Here is an 11757-nt window from a genome sequence, read left to right as displayed (position 1 = left end):
GGCAAACCTTGAGTAAAAAAATATAAAATGACAGATGCAGACTTGTGTGTTCAAAAGTCAAACCACCGTTCTTCACGCGAGTACAAATTCCTGCCGATTCTGAACACCTATAGTAAATGGGTTTGAGGTGCAAGAATGTAGGAATTGTGGTCGAAGAACACGTTTGTGTGCACAAGTTCTCGTTATTCTCTTTAGAGAAGTGGACATGCGTATCGTACATGTAGAAATTCTCATCACTCGTGACTCTAAGAACTTCTAGACTTTGAGATCGTGTCAAATAAATTCCACAGGTTCCCCCTATTAGTTATTTTGATAGTCGTTCCAGTCGGTAGTCTAGTCACAGTCAATTCTAGTCATGATACAAAGACACTGCTATATTATATGTACGATATACTTTTATGTTTGGATTAAACTTTTGTTCTGTTAACTGGTTTCAAAATAAATTTAGATAAGATGTTTTCCTTATTATTTATATTCATGAATAAATTAAATGCAATTTACAATCAATAAACTAATAACTGCTCATTATATACAATAATTCACAACTAAAATCCGCTAAAATTGAATAATGATATTAAAAGATGAAATCTGCGGTATACTGTGGTACGTACCGCGGTATTTTGCAAATTCCACGGTACCTTAATTTTCTGCGGTACCCAACTCTAGTTTCCATTTATTCCTTATATGACACCGTCAACTGAGGACTGCAATGTGCTGCGCACCATCTGTAATTATGGGGAAATAACTCGCATAGCATTGTGAAAAATGTAAATGTAGGCCATAGGGACCAAAGTATTACATGTGAATGTATAGGGAAAATCTTGAAATATGAGCCAAGGTGAGTCAGGTGAGCGATGTGGCCCATGGGCCTCTTGTTCCTCTTATTGACTATTTTTTGAAAAAATGGAACCCTCTAGGTTTCATCGAAAGTGATAAAAAATGATATTTTCCAGGTAGGGTGAGATGTTTTCCTTCCTTTTTGACCAGTTTTCCTCTGATTTCTGAGGAATTCAGTCACAACCCTGGCCAATGCTGCCGCGACATGGGGCCTCTGTTTTGAAGTTCTTATCTCATAACTCCTATAAGGAATACAAAATAGAGAGTTGGGCAAACACAGACCCCTGGATATACCAGAGGTGGGATCAGGTGCTTAGAAGGAGTAAGCATCCCTTGTTGACTGGTCACACCCTCCATGCGGCCTATAACTTCATCAGGTCATCAGAGTAATCTGTAGTCTGAATAAGTGTGCCAAGAACGGCTTAACAATCGGTATGAAACATGTTAGACATGCAGACATACCAAGCATTTGGTGAAGGAGCTGTCATTACTTATGTTTACATTGCAGGTTTGACACAGCCATGGCGTGAGTGGGGCTCAAACTCGTGACTTCCCAGTTACAAAGTGAACGTTTTCTACCAATGCTTCAGTGACAGGAGCCTGGATTAGTGTAAGTGCCAAAACCAGATGAGTAGAAATTGTTCTAATTCACCTTCTAAAACAAACGTAACTTATTTTATATTTCAAACAACATTTTGAGACTGAGGAGGTTATCTTGCAATATACACAAAATTGTTATCTTTATTTCTTAGACTATTCTACTACAGCCCAGAAATATGCATTTGATCGTTTACCTACATAACCATGAATTAGGTCACCATGACGTCATGACATTTTCCAAAACAGACTGTTTGCTGACGAAAAAGGTGAGATCATAGGGTATACTAGATATATTTTGAAAATTTTTTCAAGTATTTAGTTTGATGTTGACTGATTATATCAGCTGCTTTGAATACACAGTCCAAGAAAACTGTGTGCATCGACATGTTTGTGTACATGCGTATCTATCTCGAAGTTCAGACGATTGATTTATACTGAATGGCAAATGTTCTTCCTTGATTTATAAATTTGTTTTGCAACACAGGTTGATTAGCTTTTATCAGGGCTTTCACTGTCCTTATTGGTACAGGGTCCAGGTCCCATTAGATTGGGAAAATTATTGGATGTTTTGGGTTAGATTGGGAAATTTTACTTTACGGACCTTGTCGAAAATGCGCGAGAAGTTATAAATAAAAATGAAACTAACACGATTTAATTTTTTTTATACCCACAATGTAAAAAGTTTCTGATATTGGGAATTTCTAGATAAGTAAATTGGGAATTTTTGGGTTTTTTCCCAATTGGGAAGGGTCCGTTTATCGGACCCAATTCAAAGAGATTGATGGCCCTGTTTATGGTTATAAAATGAATTATCAGTTATTGACTTGACAGTTGTATTAGCAAAACACGAAGTGCAAACGAGATGTGGATCAATTTTCTCATAATCGGTTATCATTTATGAAGGTATATTGCAGAATAATGACTGTGACATTCCTCTGATCTTTGTAATAATTAACCATGGTAGAATTATAAACTTAAACTCAAAAACCAAATATAGGAACAGCTCATGTATGTGAGTGCAACAGACCGGAACAGCTTGCCTGTGGGAGTGCAACAGACCGGAACAGCTTGCCTGTGGGAGTGCAACAGTTGTTATTATATCATTATAAATGTGCATTTAGATCTTTTAGCTTCACATCAGTTATCTAATATTCCATCTACAACAGAAAAACATCATTACTAAGAAATATCAAATGTAAGGCAAAAATAAAAGGTGGTGGGCGGGTGTCTGCTGCAAATTCTTGAATGAATTTAATACTTTGAACTTGTACACAGGTAAACTATGATTTGCATGAATGGCTTTTTACAACCAATCAGAGATAAATATCAACCTGTGATGTTTATAGATATATTTACAGCCTCAAAACCAAAATATTCAAAGTTTTAAGGTGTTATACACCATAACAAGAAAATGAATTGATGCATGACACAGAACAGAGGTCATGAAGTTATTATACATATTGTGTAATTACCAGACGGAGAAAGACCTTTAGTTACATATTGTGTAATTACCAGACAGAGAAAGACCTTTATAGTTACATATTGTGTAATTACCAGACGGAGAAAGACCTTTATAGTTACATATTGTGTAATTACCAGATGGAGAAAGACCTTTAGTTACATATTGTGTAATTACCAGACAGAGAAAGACCTTAAGTTACATATTGTGTAATTACCAGACGGAGAAAGACCTTTAGTTACATATTGTGTAATTACCAGACAGAGAAAGACCTTAAGTTACATATTGTGTAATTACCAGACGGAGAAAGACCTTTAGTTACATATTGTGTAATTACCAGACAGAGAAAGACCTTAAGTTACATATTGTGTAATTACCAGACGGAGAAAGACCTTTAGTTACATATTGTGTAATTACCAGACAGAGAAAGACCTTAAGTTACATATTGTGTAATTACCAGACGGAGAAAGACCTTAAGTTACATATTGTGTAATTACCAGACGGAGAAAGACCTTTAGTTACATATTGTGTAATTACCTGACGGAGAAAGAACTTAAGTTACATATTGTGTAATTATACCAGACAGAAAAAGACCTTTAAAACAAGCATGAGGAGAATAGCAGAAGAAAATTTATATAGCACCTTAATTAAAACAAACTTTATTAGAATAAGGAGAGGAATAAAATGATAAAACACAATTGAATGAAATTAAATGGCATAAGATCTTATATCTGTAAAATTACCAACTTGAAAATAAAACACTATATTATTAAGATCAATATAATATGATATGATCTGCTAATGCTAACCTTTTTTGAACAGTATGACAAATTAATGTGTGTTACCAAAATCCTGTTCTCCATGCACACAAAGTTGCAGAGAAATTCAATAATGTAGTTTTTTGCACAGCTAAGTTATGTTAATTAATATTCAAAACTTTATAAATTAATAAATATGTGTCTGTTAATTGATAGTCAAAACTTTATAAATTGATAAATATGTGTCTGTTAATTAATATTCAAAGCTTTATAAATTGATAAATATGTGTCTGTTAATTAATAGTCAAAGCTTTATAAATTGATAAATATGTGTCTGTTAATTAATAGTCAAACCTTTATAAATTGATAAGTATGTGTCTGTATGGAGACTGAGGTTCATGTGTTCGTGACTGTGTATTGAATCGGCTCCTGAAAACATCGAGCAATGAATTAATTCCTAAATGCTGTCCACTGCTGGCTTTAGTGACCAGTGTCTGGTCAGTACACTAGGCATCACATGACTGGTCTTTGTGAAGGTGACTTGGTTTATTTACATCTGTCAGGAAAGTGTAGTGACCGGTGATGGACATTGTCTTGACAATTTTGGCCGTCTTCGTGGTGCCTCACTTACCACCTGCACCGATTGACTTGGGCTGACATGCATAATTCGATCGCAATCTTTAACACCAGGCATGGGAATAAATTCCAAAGAGGTTAAAATTATTTATGTTTATGGGTTCGCTAATTCAATTTCTTTGTTTAGTGAGTGGATGACGATTTGTCTAGGGGAAGTAACCGTAAGGTATTACAGACCACCTATACTTTAGGGGACTAAGGTAGACCTGAATAGACGTGACAGCTTTGTGACGTTTTTATGACGCCTATCATGTTAGCTATGGATCTGATGCTTATTTTTTTAGGTGGATTTAGGTGTAAATTGAACAACTCTTTCATTTGAGATTATTTCAAACCATTTTTTTAGATCATGAATTCGAGGGGGAAAAAAAAAGATGAAACTTTTCACACATGACAAAAAATTTGTAAGATGTGATAATCAGATTTCTAAAGAAAATATGATTTATTGTGTAAAAAATGATCATACCTTTTCAAACCAGCTGCGAAAGTAAAAAAAAAAAAAAGAAAGAAAGATGTGATTTATGGTGTTGTGTGCATGGTAATCATTATAATGCATGTATAGAAAAGCCAACAAATTGGAAAGGAGTTCATTTTTTGATAATTGAGTGATATTTATTGTTGTGTTTAATGACAAGAACTAAAACAATGTCAAAGATGCACTGTTATCCTCCGATTAAAATATGTTTTAGGTTAGAAGTATGAATTCTATAGGTTAGAAGTATAAATTCTATTTGACTATTCTGATTGATTATTTTTCCTATCATGCAGATTTTGCTAAATGACATATTTGAAACACAGAATGTTCTCTTTCTTTTTCACGATTTTTTTATATTGTCATATTTTCCACCATGTAACACGAAATTCATTATTACAGTCAGACCCTGTTTTGGCCATTCATTGCCATGTTTGATAAGATTGTAATATGCAGGTGCTTGTAGTTCGAGTTGGAGAGGAGGGGTTTGCTGCTAGTGTTAATATTTAATCAACACAAGTTTTACTATTAAATCTGTGAGATTACTTGTGTACTTCTGATGGATATCTCACAACAAATTAAAAATGTCTTCAAAATATCAGAATAAAATTTAAAAAGAAAAAGGTTTTATCTTGATAGCAGAGAAGACATTGTTACAGTACCCGCAACGTTATTCTTGACATGATAAACGATAGAACACGATACACGCATGATAGGATTTAGAAACAATTTAGACAGAACGAAAGTTTGATGCGTACAAAATAATTACATTATGTTGATAATAATATTGAAGGCTTTCAATATTCAATATATACCTAAAACGTATAATTTATTTATCCACGGTAGTACGTTTATTTTTGTTGGTTTTTTTTAATTCTATTTGGGTTTTTTAACGTCAATTACAGCTAAAATCCGAAAACTAAACTAAATACGGTATTATTTGATATCTATATGAATTTTCTCAGCCAATGATTCTAAAACGTATATTGTCACCTAATGTTTAAAATGTGAATCATACAGGGAGTGATTGAATTTTATCTTGCTTAACGTCTCGCCCGAGAATATTTCACTCATCTCCGAGGACCCGTGACATTCACACTTGATGCCGAGCGTTTAGCAATTAAACAGGGAATTAACAAAATGTAATATAATGTAGTGATATCATGCTTCAATAGCTCTCTTATTCTAATGTCTATTATCTTGGATGTCAAATAAAACCAAGTAATATTTTGTGTGTAGCGAGGAGGGGGTTATTTTGCATCAAGCTCTGAGTTCACCGCTCATTCAACAACTACAATTATTTTCATAATGACCGCTTTAAAAACAATCCACTGCACTACACCATATGCTCAAATGTTAGATATTTCTACACTATGAGAGATAATTGATAGTCATAAGTAATTGGAACATATTTATATGAATTGATACTTTGTTAACAAAAAATAAACTATTAAAAAACATATACGAAACCCGGGTTGATTTAAATTCGCAATTTAGAAACGCTTTAAAATGTTTGTGTTTAGCATGTAAAAAAATTCAAATAATCATCAAAACCAGCATAAATTTCCAGTATCTACACGTACGACTATTGGTACATGTGTACATGTACAAATAAAAAACAACGATGACAGCTGAATCGTGCCCATTTGAGCAGAATTTTGGGAGATGCAATACCTTTGCACTCTTTTAAAACTTAATCTTCTAAATGTGTGAAATACAATGTCCCTGAGAATGTTTACTGTCAAAACACGGGTGATACACAAAATCAGATTGATAAGAATGCGCACAAGTTCAGTAGTTGGTATATATGTTGAATACAGGTGGAAAAAAAATCGGAAGAAAAAGAACCATTATTAAAATATATGTAATAAGTAAACAATGTAATTTACTGATTTTTCCTTTTAGATCGGAACTTCCTATTTCTCTGTTAGTGTTAATTACAAATAATTGTTAGACAAAGAAATCTTTATGAACTCCAGATGAAGGAGCTTTCAGTTTTACTGTCCTCGGTTTGCTCGGCAAACCACTGCCTACTTTCCAAACTACTTAGAATGAAATTGTGATAAATTTTCACCCTCTCTGGACAGACATATAGCTCTTTTTCTGCCTTAAAATCGACAGCTTTATGTTCTCCTTTAAACATACTACCGTATTTTGCCGAATATAATACGCACTTTTTTTAGAGAATATTTTTGTGCCAGAAAGGGGTGCGTATTATATACCACAATAGGTTTTTGACCTTTTTTCCAGATGAAACTCGGTGATTAAGTAGTGTAATATTTCACTCAAAGACCAAGGCTTCGGATACTGTACGCCTTTTCACGTTCACCTATTTATTAAGTAGAAAATTCGACCTCAAGAAAATTACTACAGAAACGTAAAATTGCAGAAAATGTGATATATATACTTACAATATCTAAATAATTCAATTATCATGAAACAAACAGCCAATCAAATTGCATTGGATCTGACTATTCATTACATCGCATGCCGCCATTATTGAAAGCACGTGTAAACAATAATGCCTTGACACGTGCTAAAATTGTTGGAAAATAATTTTGTCACTTGCTAAAAGTTTGTTTACTGTAAGTTTTATGAATAGGCCTAATTTTTAATGAAATACTTATTTGAATCTTTGAAATAACTATTCTTGCGTAAAAGCGTGTGTTTTACGAAGCCATTGTTGTGTACACTGCTTTTGTTAGATACCCCCTCCGGGTAAAGAAATACCTAACAAATTTTTTTTTTTACACATTTTAATAGTCATCGTAGTTAACGGGTTGATAATTTGCATCTTTGTACCTACCATGGTGTGTTGATTACAGTAAAATAAGCGATAGTTTAATTGTTTAATTTTATTTTTATAACATCGGCTATTTGATTGATTTTAAGTTTCAACAAAGGAAATATCGAGTCAGTTAAGACTTTAATGCTACAAAATCTCGTGCTTTGCTGAAATGAACAGGCTTGTCCGGGTTGATATTTCCCTGAAGATTCTCATTGAAGATTACCGCGATGTAGACCTCATCTCAAAAAGTTTGCAAATTATTGTGCGTTGTTTAGAATTCATTATTTCTGCAAAAACATTAAGTGAAAATTAACACCAAGTATAAAATAAAGATTACCACTTAGTCAAAATTTTTGCTGCGTATTATACACCCGAAGTGCGTTTTTTCACCAACTTTTAGGCTCAAAGTGGGGGGTGCGTATTAAACACCACTGCGTATAATATTCGGCAAAATACGGTATCTTTCCTCGATTCCTAAAAATAGCTTCTTTAACAAAACGAATAAAGCTTTTGGAAAGTATCGTACTTTTTCATTAGATTTAATATACGATCCCGATAGTTTCCGAAGCTACACGATAAACGATTTTCATGATAAATGGAAAACCTGATACATGCAAAACACGATACACAATAGACCTGATAAACGCAAAACACGATAGAAAACGGAAAACCTGATATAGGATAGGATACACGCACGATATGATAGGATACACGCACGATACGATAGGATACATGCACGATAGGAATGTCAAGAATAACGTTGCGGGTACTGTATCAGTTATTGATGCTTATAAATATTGGTCCATTTCTTCATTAGAGAATAATTAACACATGTTTTAACTATACCTTTCACTTTTTAGGTAATCCTTTGAGTAATGATATGTCATCCATGCCTGTCCCGATCATTAAGATTTTCAAGTTCTCAGAAAACTACTGGACCTGTTGTCATCAGAATTTGTGTGTAACCTTTTCTTGAGGTAGGAGAACAAAATTTGTTTTGAAAAAATAAACACTGAAAAATGATCTTAATTTTTTTTTTATCTAAATTAATGAACAAAGTACATTCAGCAGTTGTAACATTTTTTTCTCTCTGTACAACCTATTTAGCCCCACCCTGGAGCCTGAACCCCTGATGCAGGGGCCATAAAAATCATATTTGTTCTTGACCAAGTAGCAAACTAATTGCATTGTTGTTATGAGCATTGGAGGCCTCTACCTGCATTGTTAAAACCAGACCCCTGTGTTGAGTGTTCAGGCCCCAGAATGGGGCTAAATAGTTGATGCAGAAAATATGAGTATTTTTATGCATCATAAAATGTTTTAAACAATTCTTGTATCCCAAAATGTTGAGCAGATAAATTATCTGCAATTAGTTATAATGAGCATGAAGGATTGTGAAATGCATGACCCCTGGGTCAAGTGTTCAGGCCCCTGAGGTCAGGGCTAAATGAATTTTATGGAGAAATTTATCTGAATCTGTAGATCTAAGCTAGTCTTATAATTTCCTGTATGTGTAGCAGCAAACTGGGTTCATAGTTGTATAAAAGGCTTGGAGGGACATGACTTGCATACTGTATATTTACTTGTTTTAAGGTTTTATATGTACATTTGCCAATGCACTTCCTTATATGACAGTACTAATGAAATTGACGTTCAATTTCGTGTAACATGAAGTAGATCATGTGATCAGTCTTTTCTTGCGTATGAATACAATCACCACTTCATAAGTCAGTTCCTGTACTTTCACCTGGCTTCTTGCTAATGCAATGCAGTGGAGGATTTAAACTCCCCCCCCCTCCCATTTCACCACAAATTTAAATAATAGAAATAGTGTGAGTAAAATTCCAGATTGGCACCCAAAATGGCTGAGTATTTTGGCTAATACTTGACTTTCACACACCCCTTTTCGTAAACCCAGGATCCGCCACTGCAATGACATCATAACAGAAACAAACGCAGCAGGATATTTATACAGAGTTTATTTTGTAAACAAACAAGAATTTCATCAATTTATAAAACAGAAACATTAAACATACCATTCTGTTGTTTCATTATACCCCCCAAACGAAGTTCGGGGGGGGGGGGGGGTATATAGGAATCACTCTGTCTGTCCGTCTGTCTGTCTGTGCAGATTCGTGTCCGGGCCATAACTTCTTTGTTCTTTGACATAGGCATACCATATTTGACACATGAGTGTATCACCATGAGACGATATATCATGTACCTTCATGACCTCCATATGACCTTGACCTCAAGGTCAAAATTATAGGTTTTTGCAATGAATTCGTGTCAGGGCCATGACTTCTTTGTTCTTTGACATAGGCATACCATATTTGACACATGAGTGTATCACCTTGAGACAATGTGTCGGGTACCTTCATGAGCTCTATATGACCTTGAACTTTGACCTCGAGGTCAAAATTGATTATAGGGTTTTGACATAGTCATACCATAAGACATGGGTTTATCACCATGAGACTATGTATGTGTCATTACATTCATGACCTTTTTATGACTTTTGATCTCAAGGTCAAAATTATAGGTTTATGCCATGGATTTGTGTTCGGACTATATCGTCCATTTTCTTCTCAAAAGCATACCATATTTTGACACAGAGGAAAGAGGTAATTTATACCTAATAACAACTAGTGATGTACCAACTTTCGATTGTTGGTCGCTATAACTGAAACGATGTGAATAATCAATTGTCATTTTAAAAATCAAAAATCGCTGACGTCGGTATTTTAAAAAAAATAATACGAATATTCCTGCCGTGATTTACCTAAAATCAAAAATGGCTGACGAAGCTGAATCATCCGATAAGATTGAATATTGTTTAATGTTTTTCTTGAGAATCTTTCACTCACATGGAGACATCACCATTCCCGGTAAAGGCCTGCAAAAATTCAGGCCTATGCTCGGCGCTTACAGTGTTTGAACAGGGAGGTATCTTTATTGTGCCAAACCTGTAGTGACACGGGGCCTCAGATTTTGCCTCTTACAACAAGGAAGGGGTAATGAGGCTCTATTCTAACCCGAATCCCATTAGAACAACAAAAGTCGAGAGATCTATCTCTATCCCAGGAAAATAAAATCGAAAGTATGGGATTATTAACTTCAAATTTATAATTATGATTTTGGACGTCTCCATATGAGTGGAAAAATTCTCGGAAGAGACGTTAAACAAGATACAATCAATCTAATGATTTTATTCTAATTAACTTAAAGAGACACTACAGCTCATTTTCCACATTTTAATAAAGTGTTTTTAAAACCATGTATTGATAAAATGATAAATTTCATATCGATACTGACAATTTTGAACAATTGGGATGCATCAATTTACTCTCAACTGCGCTTTGAAGATCGTTCGGAATTCAAAGGTTTCTTCATGCTGACTCGGACTTTTGAATGCTTATTTACATCACGTGGTTTTGAATGACAGCAAAGGTGTTCTGTAGGAAATTATTTAAATTCCCCTTCAAGGGGGTCCACACTCGCCTTTCAAGTATAAGATTATTTCCTGCTCCTTATAATAAGTAATTATAAATCATTATTTCAACAGAAACCTTCCATGTTCCCACTGACCGATGTTTTTACAACTAACACGTGTCGTGTTCAGATAAAAATAACACCTACTTTTAAACGTGGTGTCTTCGCAGCTAGTCTCAATGACAGATTTAGGGGGCCAGGATCCCCCTCCCTTTTTACCCCACAGATTGTGAATGAAAATCCAAATTTTGCACCAGAATGGCCGATTACTTTGGCTAATCTTTGACTTTCACACCCCTCTTCGGAAATCCTAGATCCGCCACTGAGTTACATGTGTTTCTCCGAGCTCTTTGTTTTCCAACGGTCAAACTGATACCAAGGTAAACTTTATTTCACGTATGAGTTTTATCTCATTCTAATTTTACCTCTTTTCTCACAGAATCTGTCAAAATTCTAGATCTATCAACTACACTTTCTCTCTCTGGACGACATGCTGCACTGTTTACTGTCTATGCGCATGCGTCTGAAGACTGAAAGGAGGAGACTCGATATTTTGTGTATAGGCCATCAAAAAGTATTAATTTTTACGTTAAAACGATAATTTTTAACTTTAGATAAGTGTTATTTTCGCAAAGTTCATACTTTCAACAATGCAACAAAAATTGAGAAAGCGCTGGGAAAATTGTCATTTCATGATTTTTGCGCAAAATGAGCT

The 11757-nt window shown here is 34.5% G+C and overlaps 1 long non-coding RNA gene across 1 annotated transcript in view; it reads left to right on the top strand.

Moving 5' to 3' along the window:
- LOC125669172 (uncharacterized) overlaps window positions 1-8519 on the top strand; it is a 38673-nt gene extending 30154 nt beyond the window's left edge. Inside the window, exons 3-5 of the long non-coding RNA XR_007367784.2 lie at window positions 1346-1447; window positions 1590-1703; window positions 8411-8519. This is a non-coding gene — a long non-coding RNA (uncharacterized LOC125669172). The remainder of the gene's footprint in view (window positions 1-1345; window positions 1448-1589; window positions 1704-8410) is intronic.
- The last annotated feature ends 3238 nt before the right edge of the window (window positions 8520-11757 follow it).

This window comes from Ostrea edulis, chromosome 1 (assembly GCF_947568905.1).
Source record: "Ostrea edulis chromosome 1, xbOstEdul1.1, whole genome shotgun sequence".
Classification (NCBI taxonomy): domain Eukaryota; kingdom Metazoa; phylum Mollusca; class Bivalvia; order Ostreida; family Ostreidae; genus Ostrea; species Ostrea edulis.
This window is presented reverse-complemented; position numbering and strand designations above follow the sequence as displayed.